Source organism: Otolemur garnettii, unplaced genomic scaffold (genome assembly GCF_000181295.1).
Source record: "Otolemur garnettii isolate 467f Iridium unplaced genomic scaffold, OtoGar3 scaffold00027, whole genome shotgun sequence".
NCBI lineage: Eukaryota > Metazoa > Chordata > Mammalia > Primates > Galagidae > Otolemur > Otolemur garnettii.
The window spans coordinates 1,351,453-1,374,079 of record NW_003852422.1 but is presented as its reverse complement, the minus strand read 5'-3'; positions in this window follow the sequence as shown (position 1 = coordinate 1,374,079).

The window sequence follows — 22,627 nt, the reverse complement described above, 5'->3', positions numbered from 1 at the left end:
GCAGAGCCACGGGAAATCCCACGAGTGATCATATAAATAGATGCAGAACCACTGGACAAAACCCAATAGTCACTCATAGTACAACCCTTCCAGAAGTGAGGAACAGATGGGTCCTATCTAACGCGATGCTCCAACATGAGCATCTATCTGACAAGACCTGTGGTTAGCAGTGTGGTTAATGCTGAGGACAGAACGTTTTCTCCTCAAGGTTGGAGATGAGACAGGGATGCATATTCACTCTTACACAGAATAACACCATGATTTCCAGCCCATGCTGGGGACATGACTGAAACAAGACATCTCCCAGTGCTGCTGAGAACCCAGAGAAAGTGGTTAATCCCACTCCACTGGCGGGAATGTGCCATGGCTCACTACAGGAGATGGGGCCGGCAGTTTCTTATAAACTAGACACAGCTAATGTACAACCCAAGATACAGGCACGCACTCATGGTGACTACCCCAGAGAAGAGGAAGTCACACAAACTGTACGTGAACAGTGACAGAACAACACAGTCAGAACCTGTGTCAACTGTCACTGCTGCGTCCCTGGGGGATACCTCTCAGCAGGGGAAAGGGCATGCATGTAAGGATATGGGCCAGTATTGTGGAATTTCCCTGAAAGGAAGAAGCCCAGACTGTGGTGTCTGCAGGCCACACTCCTGGGGCAGGGAGGCTGCTCCTGCACCTCCTGAGCCAGCAATTTCCAGCCGTCCAAGCTGCTTCTGGGCTGTGGCTACGTTGACTATGTCTGCGTCCATTATCACATGGCTTCCCACGGGTGTATTACTGGCCTCATGTCCATGGACAGGTAGGTCCTCACCCTCTCTGGTGTGGCCTTACCTGGCCTTCTGCGTTTACAGACAGGTTCTCATTCTGAGGTGCTGGGTCAACTCAGGAGCCCCATCTAGCCCTGTACAAAAGGCTGAGCAGATGATTGGCTAGCCAGCAGGACACAGAAGAGTCAGTGACCTGGGGGTCACTCAAAAAAAAAAAAAAACAGCCTGCTTTGGTCCAGGAACCCTGCTCAAATCCAGCCACGTCAGTGTCCCAGCGTCCACTCCTCTCTAGCCAGGTCTAGACAGCCTGAGTACCATGGGGACATTCTGTGAGAGACAGCGGGGACACTCTGTAAGAGATGGTGGGTACACTCTGAGAGACAGTGGGGACACTCTGAGAGACGGTGGGGACACTCTGAGAGATGGAGGGGATACTCTGAGAGATGGAGGGGACACTCTGAGAGACGGTGGGGACAGTCTGAGAGACGGCAGGGACACTCTGAGAGACAATGGGGACACTCTGAGAGAGATGGTGGGACACTCTGAGAGACAATGGGGACACTCTGAGAGACGGCAGGGACACTCCGAGAGAGATGGTGGGACATTCTGAGAGACGGTGGGGACACTCTGAGAGATGGAGGGGACACTGAAAGTCGGTGGGGACACTCTGAGAGATGGAGGGGACACTCTGAGAGACGGTGGGAACACTCTGAGAGAGATGATGGGACACTCTGAGAGATGGCGGGGACAGTCTGAGAGAGATGGTGGGGACACTCTGAGAGATGGAGGGGACACTCTGAGAGATGGCGGGGACACTCTGAGAGACGGCAGGGACACTCTGAGAGACAGTGGGGACACTCTGAGAGAGACGGTGGGGACACTCTGAGAGACGGTGGGGACACTCTGAGAGACAGTGGGGACACTCTGAGAGACAGTGGGGACACTCTGAGACGGAGGGGACACTCTGAGAGACGGCAGGGACACTCTGAGAGACAGCGGGGACACTCTGAGAGATGGCGGGGACACTCTGAGAGATGGCGGGGACACTCTGAGAGATGGCGGGGACACTGTGACAGACAGCAGGAGAGTCATACTCCCTCCAGGACACTAGAGTTCAGAGACCCTGCAGTCTCTCTGAGAGGTCTGCATTTTTCTCTTAAATAAATAAAATGCCCTCCATCCTTTCTCTTTCAGTTGTTTTCTCAGGGCAAGCGAATGTGTCAAGTCACCCAGCCAGGGACCCAGCTTGAGAACCACTTAGCTTTCCTATCTGCCCTCCTGGGAATGCCCAGATTTCCACCTCACACGGGGATGTTGTGTTTCTGCTGTAAGGCAGCAAATGGCTTTGGAAGACAGGACAGCCAGCCAGCTCCTCTGCAAGGCCAGCGTGGGGCCAGCGTGGGGCTTTGCATCCAGACTGTGACCAGAAGCCACGGGCACAGCAGTCCTCCCCGGGGCGGCTCCTGATAGATTTGCTGGTGCATTTAGCCCATGGGGGGGTCTCAGCCACGTGCCACAGCAGTGCCAGGTCCTGGCATTATCTTCTCACCTTGGCAAAGGCAAGCCTGCGTTTGTGGCGTGGACAGCATCATGGCAAGAAAATGTGCTTCCGTTACCAACAGTGACACTCCCCAACACTGCCTGCAAGTGGGGGGACATACAGGAATTTCTCATGATGATGACAAGACCAAAAATGCCCTTCTTGAGTTCAACGTCCTCTGAACACTCGAATGACACAGTTTCTAAATGTCCCCGAGTGTTCTGTCTTCAAAGACAGCTTAATAGGAATGTTTTACAATTGTGGAATTTACAATATCGTTTATAAAATGAAATTAGGACTGGTGTATGCCAATAAAAATGGTACAATAGTGATTTTTTTAATTGTCAAAGAAGAAATAATAACAAAATAATTCCCCTCTTTACAGGAGAGGGGGGATAGAAGAGAAAGCAAAGTTAAAATGAAGAAAATTAAAATCCTATATAGCAAGAAAATGTGCTAAAATGTGATTTTCTCCCTTTTAGAGGGGTGAGGTGACAGGGTTTCTGTCTATGAGACAAAATGTTTACAAATATTCAAGCCCATAAATTTGAAGAGAAACTGAATACAGAAAATTCTTGTTAATGCAGTACATTTTCTGGTAATTTTATAGTCCAATTTTCAGTGATTCCCCACAGAACAAATGCAGTTCAAAGGCAATTTTATAAAGTACTTTGCAGATAACTATTATCTGCTAATTATTAGAAATTGCATGTTGTTGTTAATTGCATAAATAAATTGTTTTATCTGAAAGCCATTAAAAAAAGGTTTGGTGTTTGAAGCATATATGGTTTTGATGTTCCTGTATAAAAACGTTTAACTGTTTAACTCTAGAATAATGACATGCTGCTTTTAAGACAATTTCTTAGACTAATGGATTATGGAGGGGGAGATCCCAAACATGCATTTTGTTTTATTTCCATGACATACTTCGACTACTTCAACCCATTATAATCTTCATGGAAAGAAATATTGTAAATATTTTACTAAATATATTAGAATGATGGTCGTACAATGCAATTTTGCTAAATCCTAAAAGCGATTTATACAAACATTGTTTCTTTTTCCCAAAATAGTCTTCATCTATTAAAACACACACACACACACACTACACTCTATTTTATTGGTATATTTCACTCATAATTAGCCTTAAGAGAAATATGTCTATGGGGACTGTTGCCTTTCATTTTCTATGAAATAATTTGGAAAAGGAGTTTAATGGAGTATTCTAATAGAATTTGAGAACAAGGTGCCTGGGTCATTTCTGCAGCTTCCCAAGTGGGTGGGAGCTTCGGAAGCAGGTAAAACCTTTCCTTCCCAGAACCAGCCACCAGGATTCCAGACACAGACAGCGCAGGACATGCTGACTGTCAGGAATGGCTTTGTTTGGTCCAGTAACAGAAACAGTGTGTGGAGGGCAAGTCATCCCGGCACGCGCAGAGCCCATGAACACAGCAGGGCACCCAGAGGAGGAAGCAGAGCCTCCAGCCACCAGCTGCTCCTCTGATGGGCATACAGGGGGCCTCACCAGTGTGGCCCGAGTGAACAGGTAATGAACAGATGACCATGTCTGAACTCTTTGGAAATACACAGGAAGTGCAGGGGACATTGTCACTCTGGGATGGGAAAGTGCCACAGGTCAGGGCAACCTTTTCACCGGTGCCACCTGGCTGCACCTGTATCATAAGCCGAGGATGCTGTGCCAAGCACCACAGACTGGGCCATGTAGCAGATGTTGCAGACTTGTTTCCACACAGTTCTGAGGACCAAAAGTCCAAGATCTGTGCATCTCGGGCTGTCTCCTCCCTGTGTCCCCAAAGGGCGTCCCTCTGGCATGTCTGTGTCCCACCTCTGCATCTTATACTGAAGCAGCTTTATAGAATCAGGGGCCACTCCATTCACCTCCTGACCTTGATTTCACTTTGTAAAGACCCTGTTTCCAAATGCAGGGAATTATAGGGTCCCATGGTCCAGTACTTCACAGGAGTCTGGGGTGGGGCCACACAGCCCACGCGGCACTGGGAGCATCGTAGGCAGCAGGTGTTGGTATCCCTGCTGGTTTTCACTCTTCCCACAGATATTAAATGTCTCCGATGTGTGAGATTCGGAGTCCCAGCAGGTAGACAGGTGCCACTGGAGTGGACGAAGTCCTTTGGGACAAATGGAGGGACATGCGCTTACTAGGTCAGGGCCTGCATCTGCCGTATTCTGAGTCCATACAGGAGTGGAGAAGGAATTAATGAGAATGGAATAAAAGGCAGGGGTCAAAAATGTCGACATGAAACCCACCCTAAGGGATACCCAAACACAAGCATGTGCACATTTGAGTGTTTATTTTTATGCTATCATTTTTCATCAAAGGCAAAGAAAAAATTACCAGTGTCATCAAAGAGCAAGTTAACTGTAGGTCTTCTAAAATGCAAGAGTTAAAGCAAGAACGGAATGAGCAGGGGAACCAAGGGAGATGACGGGGCGAGGCGAGAAGGGCCCAGCTTGGTGCAGGTGTCAGGAGGAGCGACCAGCCCACTGCTGGCAGACCTCGGAGCAGCCCTAGCTGAGCGCGTGGGCCATGCAGGGCTTCCCTCTCAGGGACTGGATCCCTGGTGTCTCAACAGTAAAGTCTGCAGCCAAGGGAACTCTCGGCCTCTTTATAAACCTTCACAGTTTTGTTCTGACCTTGCTCCCAAACGCTCCCCCGCTGCCTCTTGGGCTCAGGAGCTGACAGAGCACAGGTGGGTGTGTTTGTCATTGCCACACAGAGCTGCATGACGGGATGGCAGGGCCAAGGAGAATGTGTGAGGTCTACCCTGTGGTTCCATAACTAAGTTACTATACTTCAGAGACATCCCACAGGGAGGGGATGGCCACTGAACACTCCACGAGGCACAGACAGCCTGCAAGGGACCAGAGCACCAACAGAGCTGGGCTGAGAAACTCTCAACTCCAGCCTGAAGAAGCTGTGTTCTATAGAAGACCTGACCTGGGTCCTGACCCAGACCTCCTGGCCCCCAGTTCTGGGACAGGGCACCACCTCCAAGGTCAGCTATATCAAGGTAAGAGCAGCTGATTCCACAGCACTTGCCAATTGCCACACACTCTGGGGCCTCATGCAGGTGTTCTCTCCGGCTGGAAACCCTCCTGCCAGGACTCTTCCCACCTACTCCTGCTGTCCAGGCTGCCCCGCTTGCTGGGCTCTGGGTCTCCTACCTCTGCAGCAGAGTTGTGTGCTGGACACTCTTTATCTCACCTTGCATTTGCCAAGGAAAATCCCCCCAGCCCAGGGTTTTAGATAAAATCCATAGCGGGAAAACATTTTCAAATGTTAACCAGTGTTTTCCTTGGATGCTTCTGTCTTTAGGAAACCAGTCCAGGTGTCACCCATCAGTTAAATCAGAGATGTGTAGAGGAAAACAGAGAAAGCGATCACTGATTTTAAGGTGAGGGCGGCATGACAGGAGGAAGGAACAGACAGCAGGGGACCTGCACCCCTCTCCTAGAGAAGGCAACTGATGCACTCCAGGTAGGGAAGGTGATGTGTAGGCCTTGTGCCCATGGCCTGGGGACATGGTCCCAGCGGGGCCGTCTGTGACTAGAACCAGTGTTCACACTGAAGACACAGCCAGGCCCAGCACAGCACTGCCTCAAGGTCTCCCGGGAAAGCGCACAGAATCCTCCTCACGGGAACAGCCCAACCGTGGGAATTAGTGGAACTGGAATAGGCTCGTGGACACACTAAGGCCTCCTCCTCCGAGGCCCTTCCTATCTGGTGACACCAACGCTTTCAGGAATGCTGCAGAGTAGAACCTGGAAATGGCCCCCCGTTCTCCCAGCAGGCCCCCTCGGCTCACTCCTCAGCCTCCCTGCAGCCTTTCTGCCCATGCTCTGTGGTCGCACAGAAGCTGCATGCGACCCCTGAAGAGTGTGCTCCTGCCGCAGCCACATTAGGTGTGGTCCTCCTCCCCAACCCTGGGCTGTCCTGGGGGCCTGAGTACCTCCATTCTCAATGTTAGCAGTTGAAAGCTGGGCTGAGAGGACAGCTTGGCTTCAAGGTTCAAGAACAAAACAGTCATCCCCTGGGTTCCTGCTGGGGAGAGACAGCATTGCCAGGCAGAGTGAGGGTCCACAGGCCCAGAGGGGCCTCCCCACCTGCTGCCCCTGGGGAGAAGCACAGTGGATGGGGAGGGGCTGCCTCATCCTAACCGCCCAGGGCAGGTGGGCTGAGAAAGGCCCCGGTGTTACACTGAGAGGGCCCAGCCCAGACTCAGGTGCCCCACTCCTGCCATTTCTGTCCGCTCAGCCACCCTGTCTGTCCTGCAGGCCCTGAGCGGATTCTCTTCCACAAATGCATTTTCCTATAAGGTAGGTTGCTAATTTCTGTGAGTGTTCTTGAATTTGAGGCATGGGCCAAGCCTAAAGTTTCTTGTTTTATGAGATATGTTGAGATCACATCTCAAGGGGCTGTGTTTGAAGGTGTCAGTCAAACTGATGAAAGAAAGGACAAACTCATTAATTAATGCACTTCAGAGCTGAGCGCCTGCACGCCGGGCCCGAGCTTACAGTGGGTTTTTATGGTTGAGTTGTAAATCCCTCACACACGGGGCTCCGTATAGACAAGCTGTCAGGGGTGTAAATGCCACAGCGTCCGTGGGTGCAGGGACGTTGGGAGAAGGCGTCGACTCGCGGGCCTCCCGGGTGAACTTAGGTTTAGCCCTTTGGCAGATATTCTGAATGATTGCAGTTTTAATTACGTAGCTCAGCACCCGCACCCCGGATGTCTCTGCACTTCTGTGCCACACCCCACAGTGAGACATGTCTGGCGGGGTGGGGAGCAACCTGCAGCTTTACCCTCACCTGGCACTGCCCACTGGGCACACAGAATGAACGCAGGAAGGGGGTCCTAGGCACCCTTCCCGCTGGGCTCCCCGAGTCAAACCCCAGAGTGCACACTGGAGAGATGAGGCTAAGTCTGTTGGGGGGGTGGCTCCTGGCAACATCTCTAGAAGCTGCGGTAATCCTGAGGTCAGCCGGGCCAGACCTCTCATCCCAGAGGAGAGGCACTGGGACCACTGGCGGGTAGGCCCAGGTCTGAGGCACCTTCCTTGTACTGCCATGTCCCTGGGGCTCTGGCTTCCTCACCTATCGAGGTGCAATGCCGGGGGAGAGCACAGGCCTGTTGATCTGACTCTGCCTAGACCCCCATCGCACCCTGCCAGCGCTGGAGCCATTCCTAAGCCCACATGTAGAAGAGCAGCCCCCTAAAAGGAAAAACTTGTATATCCAAAAGCTTAAACCCATGCTCTAGACTACAGCTGGATCCGCCAAGAAGCAGGTGTTAACTACCAGGGATGTCACTGTGGTCTGGAACCTGTGGGTGCAGCATGGGCAGGGGCCATGGCTGGAGAGAGCAGCAGCGCAGGTCCAGGGACCAGGAGGAAGATGCTGAGAATGTGACGTCAGGCAGCAACCCCCGAGGAGCCCCTGGTGCGGATGCAGCTTCCTTCAACGTGGTGGCGAGTCCCCAAAAGAGGGACCCTAAGGCGTGTGGCCACTGAGTTGCACCTGCCACCAGCACCTGCCCCTGCCAGGTGCGGCCCACACCCTGGACCCTTTTCTGAGCACACTTGAAGTACAGAATTTAACCAACCCCTAAATGAGCCTCAGAACAGCATGAGCAAGATGAAAAGCCAGTTTCACACCGTGTTCTCTGCTCAGAGAAGAGGGGCTTCCTTCACTTGTCTGGCTGAGCTCAGCCCTGCACAAAGGCGTGGCTTGGGGCCTGCCCCTCTGCATGGGCAGCAAGTGCCAGGTCCCTGTCTTACTGGCCGTAGGGTTGTCATTGGCTTCCTCTGCTGGGATAGGGCTGCAGCCCAATACCCCCTCGCAGCTTCGGAGGGCCCCGTTCACCACTCATCTAAAACTCAAACTTCCTGCTGACTCAAAACCTCCCTCAAGGCCTCCAGTGAGTGGTGAGCCGGCTCCAGGAGCCTTCCTGTCAGGGAGCTGTCCTGGCACTGACCGTAGTGTGCCAGGTGACCTGTGTTGCCCCTCAGGTGTCTCTCAAGCCCTCAAAGTACCCGGTGAACACGCCCGGTATAGGGAGCAACTGGCCTGCCAGAGGCACTACAGCTCCCCTCCCTGTTCTGGGTGTGGACCAGGCACTGGGTGCCGCCCCCACAGCACAGCCCTGCCCCCAGGAATGGAAACGGTGTGAAGGCCATCCCCACCCCAGCCCACTGAACATGGGCACAGGAGTGCTCACAGCATCACAGACTAGGACACCCAGTTGGCCAAGAAGCTAGAGATGGTAACGTCCTAGCAAAGCGCCAGCCGAGTGTCAGCTCCCCTCTTGACAGCAGCTGAGAGAGCAGGGGAGCCCCAGAGGACTGAGCCCTGCTGCCTAGGATGTCCCTGAGACACAGGGAAGGCTCCAAGGCCTCTAGGTCTTGGCCTCCAAGGGCCAGGCCCTGCCCCCTCACCAAGCCCAGCGGCACGGCTGTGCTTCACCTGTGCTCACTGACACCCCATGCTCTCCCTGGGCCAGTCACACTCCCTCTCCCTGCAACAGCAGCCTCTCTCCCCTCACTGCCTGTAAGATTAACTCTTTCCATCCTTAAGGGTTACAGTTAGGGTTCAGGGACACCCTTCCCCACCTTGGAATGGCCCCTCCACCTCTATGTTCCAGAACTTGTCCTGTGGCCAACTCCAAATGACCATTTAGATGTTGCACCCAGATAGCCTGGTAACAAACCCACATTCCCTTAGACTGACGGCCAAGACTGTGCCTCACTCTCTGATGTGGGGCCAGAACTGAGCATAGCATCTAGCAGGGCCAGACCCAGGAACTGGAGGACACTGGGACCTGAACTCAGAGGCAGGTCCTCCGGCCCCTGGCGTCCTCACAGTCAGTGAGATGTGTGGCCTAATGTCAGAGCCTGGGGAGCTGCATGGCCATCCCTCCACCTCTGCTTGAATGTGACACACCCTGTCATAGTGATGGTCACCAACCCCTTGGACAGGTGACTGACCCACACCTGTAGGAGAGGTGGAAATATGTCAGGTAGGAGGCTGGCAGCAGGGAACACACAGCCCAGAGACAGCTCAGGGCAGCTCCCACCCTCCTGGATGCCACTGGCCTCCCCTGTGCAGGCACCTGATTGGGGAAGACCCAGAGAGAGGGGCCAGCCAGCTGGTCACAAGTGCAGCGGTGTCAGCTGCCACCAACCCCTCCCAGGCTTCCACAGGAGGCTTGGCTGCAGAAACAGTGTGGCTGAGCCTACGTCCACTGAAGTGGTGGTCCTGCCCCTCCCGGCATGGTGCCCAGGTCGCCGTGACGACAGCTTTCTACAGCACAGACATAGCCGTGAAATGGCTAATTTGCCACAGTTACGGGGGGTCTCTGCTCTCCATCCCACACCCTGCCCTCCGCCACCATCCACAGCCCCTCCCAGCACCCTGATCTAAGTAACCAAATCGGGGATCCTGCACGAGGGTATCTGGTTCGTAGGTGGGGCCACTAAAATAGGGCAGGGTGTGCTATTTTGTTTAGAGCAGTAGGGTTTTGTGTTGTCTTTTCATTGCTTTATTTTCCCAAATGGAATGTAATCCAAACAAAAATAAATGCCCAGAACCTACTAGACAGGCTTCCTTCCTCTCCTATTTCCTGGCTGAATCAGCCACTTGAGCAGGCAGCTGTCCAGACGGGGGTGCAGGGGGAACCACGATGACTGTGCTCAGCCCCTGGCCCAGGACTCAGAGCAGCTTGGCTTAGGGAGTACTCCGCGCCCCTGCACTCCCTCATTGCTGCTCCTGCCCCTCAGTGGTGGTCTTTGCCCATCAGCAGAGGAAAGCATACAGTAGGGGGGCAGGTGGGCACACAGCGTGCGTCTGTGCATGGCTGTTGGAGCCACTCTCGGCCCTCCGGTGGCAGAACGTTGCCACGTCCCTCAGCTCTCGTGTGACCCCCAGCTCATAATACTCCACACGCTGAGCGTCAGCTGAGCAGGAACAAAGAGACCTTTCTGCTCGGCAGGAACCGCTGAGGTCTTCAGCCTCAGAATTTACAGCCCTTTCTCCTGAAATGCTTGACATTTCCCCACAATTTCTTAGATATACTTGGTGGGCAGAGTACGTCATCCGTTTGAATTTATCTCACAGAATAAGCCATTTTCTCCACTTTAATGTCATCCCCTCGGTAACCAGGAGGTCGGAGGCAACAACGCAAAAACAGCAAATTTGTCAATGGAATGTGCAGAGCTGGGTATAAATTTATCTTGTCCTAATCCCTGGCCCCTTTCAGACTGTGATTTTTCATATGCATGTGAGAATTTTCCGGGTGTGGCTTTCTCACACATGTCACTGTCTGCAGACGGTGCTGGTGGCCCGCGGAGCAATCGGGCTGTCCTGGCTCTTTTTGTTAAAGTGCAGTGCAGTAAACTTTGCTTTCCAACCATCTTCTGCGGGAGCCCCAAGAAGTGCTGCCACATGCAGGGAGAATAACTGTACTTAAAAAGGCAGATCATTTCTTTCTTAAATTTAGTCAACAAAATGAATTTAGTCAACACTGTCGGATCCAGGTATGCCCACTGGGCTCCTCGGTGTGGCCCGTACTGCTGTCCTCAGAGACCCATCACCTGACACTCTGAGCCTCAGGCCTCCTCAGGTCTCGCCTTTCTGGCCAGAGCACCCCACCCTCCCTGCAAGCTCCCTGGGCAGGGACCAGGCCTTCCTCCCCCTCATCCCTGGGCCCATGTGCTCCTGCTAAACATCCATCCCACAAGCACACCTAGAGGGAGCCCAGGTCTTAGCATGCCATGGAGTCCGGAGCTGCCACTGAGTGCAACCTGCCACTGTGTCCAGACCTGCCACTGTGTCCAGACCTGCCACTGAGTCTGGAGCTGCCACACCATAAACAGTCATCACAGGATGCCACATCACAGTTGGAGATGAATCCTCTTCACCAGCAGGGCTGACCTTCTCTCCCATGGTGGCAGCCTATCTGCAGCATCCTCCTGGTGGTACACACGTGTGCAAAGCCACAGCAGGGGCTGTGCAGAGGGGAACAGAGTGGCCACGTGGGTGGCAAGAGTTCTCCTTCCTCCTCCCTCCTGCAAGTGCCAGGAAGCATTTAGGACCAATGTGAGGTGCTGTGGTGTGAACGTGCCCCCCAACTTCTCATGTTGGAACCCTAATGGGCTTTGTAATTGAAATGGAAGGTGGGGGCTTTTAGAGGTAATGAGCGTCATTATTTCAGGAGTGGGCTGGTCATCTCTGGAGCATCCCCCACTGAAGCATGAGTTTGCTGTCATCTGCCTCATGCACTGCTTCTGCCCTGAGATGACCCTCACCAGATGCCACTGCCATGCCCTTGTGCTTCCCAGCCTCCAGGACCAGGAGCAAATACACCGCCTGTTTATAAATTACACAGTCCAAGAGAGTCAGTTACAGCAGCAGAAAATGACTGATAAAAGGTATGACCATAAACACGTTTTACTCTATTTTCCAACAGAAGTTGGATCAGCAGCTTCATCGTGTCACCCACAGCCCACCCCTGGATCTCCCTGACCCACACAGGACAGAGGGGCAAATGAGCAGAGCTCCAGTCTCGAAGTCTTCAAGGTCACTGACTTGAGCCTGGAGGGGGCCCCTCCTCCTTCTCTGCTGACATGGGTCAAAGACACACACGTTTAAGGTGCAAAGCCTCCCAGCAAGAGCAGAGGAGCAGTAGCACAGTACTTTAGAACCAGAAAGGATCTGAGACTCCTTAGTGAAACTCTCCAACTCTGCAAGTGGGAAACTGGGCATTTGGCAGGAGAGTGACTTACCAAGGTCCTGGCCCAGGTCCGTGTGTCACCAGGGCCCTTTCTAGAGCAGCTGTACTACAGCAGCAAGCCAGTGCCCGCTGGCTCTCTGTGCTTTACTGTCAGGATGACCCTTCAGTTGAAGGCATTAGAGGACCCAAAGCCCACCTGTGTGGGGCAGGGAGGTCTGCAGTCAGCTCCAGGTGCAGACTCCTCTCTCTGCCCCTCCACATCACACCCACATCTTTCCTAATTTCTAATAATGCCACATAACAGAAACTACCACACCAACCACAGAACTCCCAGCCATGACCAGACCAGGGGGAGACTGGGAGAAATGGAGGGGAGTGCGACTCACACTGCAGCCAAGCAAATCCATATTGAATAGTTCGTGTGCTCAGTCCTAAATATCATTTGGGGTTTTTAGCAGATGATTTACTCTCAGGAGCACCTGCTTCCTGCCACCTTCCTGCACTTCCTAGTTCCCTTCTATGCCTCTTCTCTCCCTTAGTTTCCTCTCTTCAGAATTGCCGCAGAAATTCCAAATGCTTCTCTCTTTGCTATGAGAAATTCCAGCCCACTGCAGCCCCAATACCCAAGGTCATCTCAGACTCAGCTTTGCAGAGGAAAAACCCATATTGCCAGACAGAGAAAATCATTCCTCTGCCAGGATCTCCTCTGTTCAGAGCCCCACTGTGGTGTGATGGGTATTTACCTCCTTCACTACATTTATGTTTTCTTGGGGGTTCTCAACAACTCAATGCTTTACCATTCATAATAACACCATCTAATGGCAGGAAATGAGCAAATAAGCACATTAGAAAAAAGAAGAGATAGGTTGGCTTTTTTGCAGAACTGGACTTGTGGATGAATGAGAGAAAGAGAAAGACCCTAGAAGGCATTAGTCTGTTTGGAACACAACAGGACAGAACACCCAAGAGCACAGCGAGGCTGGATGTGTCCTCTACAACACGAAGATTATACTTTGCTTCCCTTTATCAGGACATGAGGGGTCACAACGCCTTCTACTTAGCTGTCTCTGTTTATTCACAGCATCTAACACAGTCCATACACTAGTGTGAATGGCAGAATCTATGGATGGCAGATGGCAGAATTCCAGCTCAGGATGCTGACTAGAGACCTCAGACACCTGCCCTCTTTAGAAGAAGACCAAAACTGTGAGTCTATAAACAGACCTCAAATAGCAGAGTCCAGCAGAGAACCCATGGAAACACCTGAGAAGGAGAAGGAGCTGAACAGCCAGCTCAGGAATCAGGAGATGGTCAGCATTGTGGGAGGGTAAGGGAGGGAGCTGCAGCAGTCCACATCTCTGCTGCAGACTGCAGCGTTCTGAACCATGACAGAGAGCTCCTCCACTCATGCAAACCCTGATACTGGCTTGGACAGTGATTTGAAGACCCCATGAGGGGTGGCATCAGACACAGAAATTGTGCTAGGTCACTCTTCCCCTGCAAGACCTGAATAGTTATGGGGAGCATAATTTTGGGAGTGTGCAGTTACAGAACTGCGTTCTGCCCTGGGTGGCACAGCCTCCATAGCTCCGCATCCTAGGGGCTACACCAGTATTCCCTAGTGTCCAACCCTGGTTCAACCCACAGGTGCTTCAGGGTTCCCTGTACTGCAGAACACAGAGTGTTTTACTCCCTGAGGAAAGGGTAGGCTGTGCGCTAAAAGGCAGCCCCATGACAAAGAAAACCAGAGTGTGCGCTTCCCAGAGCCCAAGAGCTCCCTGTCTGCAGCTGAGAAAAGAGACCCTGATCCCAGCAGCAGCACAAACTCCATGGTTGGCTTTGTAGGTAGAGAGTGAAATACTCTCCCACCAGCAGAGTGGGCTCTGTGCTCAGGCTCACACAGAGAGAATGGAATTACTCCTGCCCCTCCACACACTTGCTTGTGCTGAAGCTGGAGGCTGAGGTGGGCAAGCCAGAGAGCTGCCTGCCTGAGGCTATATCGACTGATTGAGACTCACTGGTGGCATGGCCTCCTTCCCAGTCCCTGTACCACAGTGAGTAGTGCTGCAGCACTGCCTCCACAGACAGCAGAAGAGCCAGAGAACTGCCTGCACCACCAACACCAATCTGCACTGCTCAGGGCCCACGAGGTCATCACACAACTGCCCATATCATGGTATTACCCATACCATGCCCTCTTCCCAGGGTAACAACCCACTAACCCCGCTGCCCCACTGCTGACACTATGGGCACCAAGCAAGCTGCCAAGAGGCCCAGGTTGGTAGCTGCCAACACAGAAACCAGCGTGTACATCTCTGGGAGATAGGCATGCTTGACCCACCTCTGCCACCACTGGCGGCTGAAGACTGGCCATTTTAAATTCAAAATATTGATTTTAAAGAAGCCCAGTGAGGTAAAAGAGATTTCTGAAAAATAATACAAAAAATCAGGAAATAATTCAGGTTATAAATGAGACATTTACCAAGGAGATAGATGTTTTAATAAAGTACCAAACAGAAATACTGGATCTGAAGAATTCATTGAAGAAAATACAAAATACATTTGAAATCTTCAATAATAGACTAGATCAAAGAGAAGAAAAAATTCAGAATTTCAAGAGAAGTCTTTTAAAATGATACAGTTAGACAGAAAATGAAGACAAAGAACGGAAAAGAATGAGCAAAGACGTAAGGACATTTTGGACTACGTAAACCAACTGAGTATGTGGATTATCTTTATGCCCAAGAATGAAGATGCAAAGAAAGAATTAGAAAACATATTTAATAAAATAATAGATTAAAACCTTCCATGTCTATCAAGAGATTTAGACATTCAGATATAGGAGACACAATGATCCCCAGACACAAACACAAACACAGACACAAAGATATGTTCCATAGCACAATATAGCCAGACTGTATAGAATTAAAGGTAGAGAGGGAATCTTAAAGACAGCAAGAGAAAAATGTCTAGGCACATATAAAGGAAGCCTCATCAAACCAACAACAGATTTCTTAGCAGATATTTCATAGTCCAGAAAAGAATGAGATGATATATCCAAAGTGCTGGAAGAAAAACTGTCAGCAAAGAATACTATCACTAGTAAAAGTAACCTTCATGAATTAGTTAGAAATAAAACCTTTCCCAGACAAGCAAATTCTGAGAGAATTCATTACTACTAGAACACCTTCCCAAAAAGGCTTAAGGGAGTCTAAATCTGTAAGCAAAAGGATTATACTTATAATTATGAAAAAATAAGAAAGTATAAAATTCACTGGTAAATCTATTTATCACACACAGAAAAAAGAGAAGAGAGTCAAATAGCACCACTGCAGAAATCCACTACAATAATAAATAAAAATAAATAAAAACAACAAACAATAATAGAAAAAGAAAGGAATAATGAATTTTTAAAACAACCAGAAAACAATATAATGGGAACAAAGCTTCACAATCAATAATAACATTGAATGAGTTAAATTCTCCACTTAAAAACTGCTGGTGGGACGGCAAACTAATGAAACCTTTTTGGAAGGAAGTGTGGAAACAATCAAAGGACATCTCCCATTTGATCCTGCAATCCCATTATTAGGCATTTACCCAGAAGAAAAAAATAATTTTATCAGAAGGATATTTGCACTAGACTGTTTATCACAGCTCAATTCACAATCACAAAATTGTGGAAACAACCTAAATTCCCACCAATCCAGGAATGGATTAACAAGCCATGATATATGTATGCCATGGAATACTATTCTGCCATTAAAAGAGATGAAGACTTTACATCTTTTGTATTAACCTGGATGGAGGTGTAACACATTCTTCTTAGTAAAGCATCACAAGAATGGAGAAGAAAGAATTTAATGTACTCAAATCAAATATGAAGACAATAGATGACCTAATATATGGGGGTAAGGGAATGAGGAAGTGGGGAGAGGGCAGGAGGGAGGGGGTTGGGGGAATCATGGCGTATGACACACTTCTTGGAGATGGGGCACAATTATAAGAGGGAATTTACCTAACAAGTGCAATCAGTGTAACCTAATTTTTTGTACCCTCAATGAATCCCAAACAATAAAAAAAAGCTATAGAATTGTTAATTATTTTTATATCTTTTTAAATTAAATCATAGTTGTGTACATTAATACTTTCATGGGATACAGTGTGTTGTTTCCATATACAATTTGAAATACTTTCATCCAATTGGCCAACATAGCCTTCATGTCATTCTCATAGTTGTTGTGTTAAGACATTTATATTCCACACTTAGATTCACCTGTACCCTTATAGGTTAAATCATATGTGTGATCCCAGCAATCACCCTCCCTCTACCCATCTCCCCTCGCCCTTCACCTCCCTCTCCTCTTTCCCTGTATTCTTAGGCTAAAATTGGGTTATAGCTTTCCTATGATAGCTGAAAATTAGTTTCATAATAGGGTTGAGTACATTGGATGCTTTTTTTTTCCATTCTTGAGATACTCTGATAAGAAGAATACTTCCCAGCTCCATCCATGTAAACATGAAGGAGGTAAAGGCTCCATCTTTCTTTATGGCTACATAGTATTCCATGGTGTACATATACCACAATTTATTGATCCATTCATGGGTCAATGGGCACTTGGGCTTCTTCCATGACTTAGCAATTATGAATTGGGCTGCAATGAACATTCTGGTACAAATATCTGTATTGTAGTATGATTTTTGGTCTTCTTGATATATACCTAGCAGAGGAATTATAGGATCAAATGGCAGGTCTATTTTTAGTTCTTTAAGTGTTCTCCAGAGAGTTGGATTGTATTTTTAAAATTTAATTAGCAATTCTATCCGCTCCCCGGGGGCTCTCCACCTGTGTGCAACCTGGACTGAATAGTAATGCTAATTAAAATTTAAAAACACAATCCAACTATATTCTGCTTACAAGAAACTCAACAGTAATATGGACCAAAGTAAAGAAATGGAAAAAGATATCCCACACAACCAGAAATCAAAAGCAAGCAGAAGTAGCTATACTTACATCCGAATTTAAGTCAAGAGCAATATAAAAAGACAAACAAGGTCACTATATAATGATAAAAGTATCAACCCAGCAATAAGATATATTTCTAAGTATGTACCCAACACAGGAGCACCCAGGTTCATAAAGCAAATATTACTAGATCTAAAGAGAGACAGACTGTGATACAATAATAGAGGGGGACTTCAACTCCCCACTTGCAGCATTAGACAGATCAACTACACAGAAAATCAATGTAGAAACACTGAAGTTTAAACTGGATGTTAGACCAAATGGACCTAACAGATATTTGCAGAACATTATATCCAACAACTGTTCTTTCCTCAGCACATTGAACATTCTCCAGGATAGATCATCAGTTAGGCTACAAAATAAGTCTCAAAAAGTTTTTAAAAACCAAAATTGTATCACAAATCTTGTCAGACCATACTAGAGATAAATACCATGAGGAAATTTGGAAGCTACACAAATATATAGAAATTAAACACCAAGCTCCTGAGTGACTATTGGGTCAAGAAAGAAGTTTAGATTGAAATTAAAAAATGTTTTGAACCAAGTGAAAACAGAAACACAATGCATCCAAATCTATGACATACAGAAAAAGCACTGCTAAAAGGGAAGTTTAGAGCAATAAATGCCTTCTTCCAAAAATTTAAAAGGTTACAAATTAGCAATCTAAAAATGTACCTCAAGAAAACAGAAATGTAAGAAGAAACTAAATCCAAAATTAGCATAAGAAAACAAAAGATTAGAGAATTAAAAATAGAAACAAAAATAACAATACAAAGCATCAATGAACTAAAAAGTTGGTTGAAAAGATAAATTGACAAACTGCTAGCTAGAGTAACCATGAAGAGAAATAACCCAAATAAGCAAAACCTGGAAGCAGAAGGAAGACATTGCAATTTATACAGGGAGAGGTACAGGTCTTTAGGCCACCACGACAATTATGAACAATGATACACTAACAAACAAGAAAGTGGAGAAGAAATGGATTGTTTTTGGAAACATATGACTCAGCAAGCACTAGTCAGGAAGAAAGATAAAACCTGAACAAATGAGTAACAAGTAGTGATATTAAATCAGTAATAAACTCTTTTCTCCCCACACAAAAAAGCAAAAGGATCGGATGTGCACAAAAAACTAACACCTATCATCCTGAAACTATTGCAATAAACCCATGAGGAGGAAAATCTCCCTAACTCATGCTACAAGGCCAGCATTACCAGGTTAAAAGGAAAATCCAGATAATTAAACATTTTTTCAAAATCCAAATTAAAAAAAAAAAAATCAACATCCCTCACTGAGGAACGTAGATGCAAAAGCACCAAACAAAATACTAGCAAACTTAATCCAGCAACACATCATAGAGATAATACACCGTGATTCAGTGGGATTTTTCACCAGGGATGCAAGGATGGTTCAACATGCACAAGTGAAAATCTCAATGATCATCGCAATAAATTAAAAAAAAAATCATTTACCACCTTCCATGATAAAAAAACTCTCAGCAAGCTATGCACAGGAGGAAGATACGTCAAAATAATAAAGATCATATGTGACAAACCCACAACCAACATCATTCTGCATGTGGGAAAGTTGAAAGCCTTTCCTCTAAGATCTGGAACAAGACAAAGATGCCACCATCACCACTGCCATTCACCATGGTAGTGAAAGTCCTGGCCAGAGCAATCAGGCAACAGAAACAAATAAAAGGCACCTGAAATGGAGCACAAAAATCAGTAGCATTCCTAGACATTAATTATAATCTAGCTGAGAAAGAAATCAAGAAGGCAATGCCATTTACAATAGCTATTTAAAAACCTATGAATAAATTTAATGAGGCATAAATTCTCTACAAGGAAAACTACAAAATATTGCTATAGCAATAGGGTAGCCAGGCGCTGTGGTGGGCACCTGTGGTCCCAGCTACTTGGGAGGCAGAGGCAGGAGAATTGCTTGAGCCCAGGAGTTGGAGGTTGCTGTGAGCTGTGATGCCACAGCACTCTATCCAGGGGGACAGCTTGAGGCGAAAGAAAGAAAGGTAGGAAGGGAGGGAGGGAGGGAGGGAGGGAGGAAGGAAGGAAGGAAGGAAATGACAAAAATAAAGGAAAAACATCCCATGCCCATTGATTGAAAGAAGTAATATTAAAATGACCACACTGACCCAATCTACAGATTCAATGAAATCCTTATTGAAAGAACCACCTCTTTCTTCACAGAATAAGAAAACACAGCCCTAAAATTCTTTTTATTTTATTTTATTTTTTTATTAAGTCTTTATATGAAAGAGCCCCCAAACCAAAGCCATCCAGAGCAACTAGAACAAAACTGAAAGTATATCACTGTTCCTGAGTTTAACATACGATACAAGGCTACAGTAACCAAAATAGCAAATATTGACATAAAAATGATATGTAGGCCAACAAAAAGTATAGAGAACCCAGAAATAAAGCCACATATTAATAACCAACTGATCTGGGGTGATGCCTGTGGCACCAAAGGGTAGGGTGCCAGTCCCATATGCCAGAGGTGGTGGGTTCAAACTCAGCCCTGGCCAAAAATGGCAAATAAATAAATAAATAAATAACCAATTGATCTTCACAAAGCTGACAGGAACTTACACTGGGGAGTGGCTATTATCTTCAATAAACAGTGCTGGAAAAGGTGGATAGCCACATGCAGAAGAATGAAACCGGACCCTACCTCTCACCATACGAAAAAGTCAATTCAAAAGGTATCGAAACTTAAACACAAGACCCAAAACTATAAAAACACTAGAAAAAACCTAGGAAAAAATGCTCCTGGACATAGTCTGAGAAACAAATTTGTTACTAAGATCTCAAAAGCACAGACAACAAAAACAAAAAGACAAATTTAGCTTAATTAAACTAAAATGCCTCTGCAGAGCAGCAGAAATAATCACCAGAGTGAAGATACAAGCTGTCGAAAAGGAGATGATATTTGCAAAGGAGCATCTGACAGGGAACTAACACCTGGAATAAAGCAGGTACTCAGATAACCCAAGACAAAACCCAAGACAACTCAGATAACCCAAGACAAAACCAAATAATCTCATAAAAAGTGGGCAAACATGAGTAGATATTTCTCAAAGAACACAAATAAACAGCCAATGGGAATATGAAGAAATGCTCCACATCACTAAGTCATCAGAAGTCAAACTCACAGTGGCATTGCTACCCGGTCAAAACGGCTACCCAGTCAAAAGCCATGTCATTTGCAAAACCATGGTTGGAACTGGAGGTCATGGATAAGGTGAGAATAATCACAGACAGAGGTGAGGATTCAGGGAAGATATCACTCTTGTCCACTCTTAGTGGGAATGTAAACTAGTACAGCCACAGTGGAGATATTTCAAAGAGCTAAAATTAAAATTAACATCAGATCTATCAATCCCACTACTGGGTGTCTACTGAAAAAATAAGAAATCAGTCTATCAAAGTGACAGTGACTTGCATATTTACTGCAGCACCATACACAACAGCAGAGATACGTGCATATATCACCAACCTAAGTATCCATCGGCTGATGAATGAGTAAAGAAAATGTGGTGTATACACCCAATGGAATACAATTGGGCCGTAAAAAAAAGAATGAAGTCATGTCATTTGCAAAACCATGGTTGGAACTGGAGGTCATTATCTTAAGTGAAATGAGCCGGACATAAGAAGACAGACGCCAGGTGCTCTCACTCACATGTGGGAGCTAAAAAACGTGATCCCATGAGGTAGAGAGTGGAAAGACAGGTAACAAGTAGGAAGGATGAGTGGAGGGGTGAGGAGGGGTGGGTTAAAGGGCGTAAAGACATAGTAAGCCAGAAATAGTAAAATCAATGTTTGACAGCAAAGCAGAGTGACTATACTTCACCCCAGTACTATCCACAGGTGATGGATGCCCTAAATACTCGGACCTGATCACTACACATCATGCACATGAAACAAATCTTTATATGGACCTCATCAGTTTGCACAAATAAAAAATTGAATAAATAGGGTGATGTCTGTGGCTCAAAGGAGGAGGGCACCAGCCCCATATGCAAGAGGTGGCGGGTTCAAATCCAGCCCCCAGCCAAAAACTGCAAAAAAAAAAATTGAATAAAATAAGTACACATGGTAATCATTAAAAGTGGGCGTGTCATTCTCCAAGGTTTCCAAATATTGATATTTCTTATAAAATTCCCACTAGAGAAACCCGTGACTCTCAAACAATTTAAAACATTACAGAGTCAGGCCATGTGTGCAGAATTTATACTCCAGCTTTTAGGAAATAAACTAAGGAAACTTGCCTAGTGGAGGGAAAGGTCATGCCCTTTACAATTAGGCTTAAACATATTTCACTAATTTATGCCATGTGGGGTAAGTAATTGCACCCTCTTCAGAAAATATTTACCTAATTTTCATCCCCTTGAAACCCAGTATGGGGTGTAAGAATGGCCACATGACCAGGTCCAGGTTCAAATCCTACAGGAATTAGTGGCAGCATGATGCTGAGATTCTGGCACATTGAAAAGAACATTTTAAAAATAGTTTTGCCACAAAGTCCACTCTCCTGACAATATCAACACAAGATACTGTTGTGTTGCTAGCCTAGGAGGGATGAGGGTTAAGCCTGGCTGTTGAGTATTTACACAAACTCACTGAAGGAAATGTGCTGAGGTCACCAGTTTTCTTAAACATCAAATTCTCACTTAGGGATAAAATTTATCTGTATATTTCCTTTGGTTTGAGGCCATCTCTCTGCGATTAGAATTTTCTCCCATCAGTTACTCCTGGGAGCCAAGTTTCACAGCCTGGGGCTCCCCCTCCACTCAGTAGGGACCATACCTGAGTTGACGGGGAACCACCAATTCACTCTCCAGTGAAGTCCAGCTCTGTGGAGTTCTAAGCACACTATACACAAGGATGGAATTTGCTATAGAGAAGAAATGTTCATCTCTTGCCACAAAAGGCAATACAAGGGCACTAAAAAAGTCACCATCCTACAGCAATGAGCTATGAATGACTGGGATTTTGCCAAGATTTGAACTTAAAAAACAAGGCTCTCTGTCCCATGAGCTGGTAGTTGTTTTTAGACAAACACTAAGTTTTTGGTCAGATTGGTATTGAGATTCAAATCAATGCAGCAAAATAATTTTCACATCTATAATATATACAACGGGTTACCTGAGACAACTGAGCTATAAGGAAAAAAACAGATACGGGTTCTCACTTCACAGGATTTCCATAAAGGAAACAATCAGAGCACATAGCAAGGCGTCTGGTCTTCTAAGGACTATGTGAGCTGCCTGAAGGTAGAGATCAGCTATGTCTCAGAGGAGTTCCTGCAATAATGAAGGTACCATCCTCAGGGGAGCATCATCCTCAGGGGAGTATCATCCCCAGGGGAGCACCATCCTCAGGGGAGCACCCCCCAGGAGAGTACCATCCTCAGGGGAGCATCATCCTCAGGGGAGCACACTCCCAGGGGAGCACACCCCCAGGGAGTACCATCCTCAGGGGAGCATCATCCTC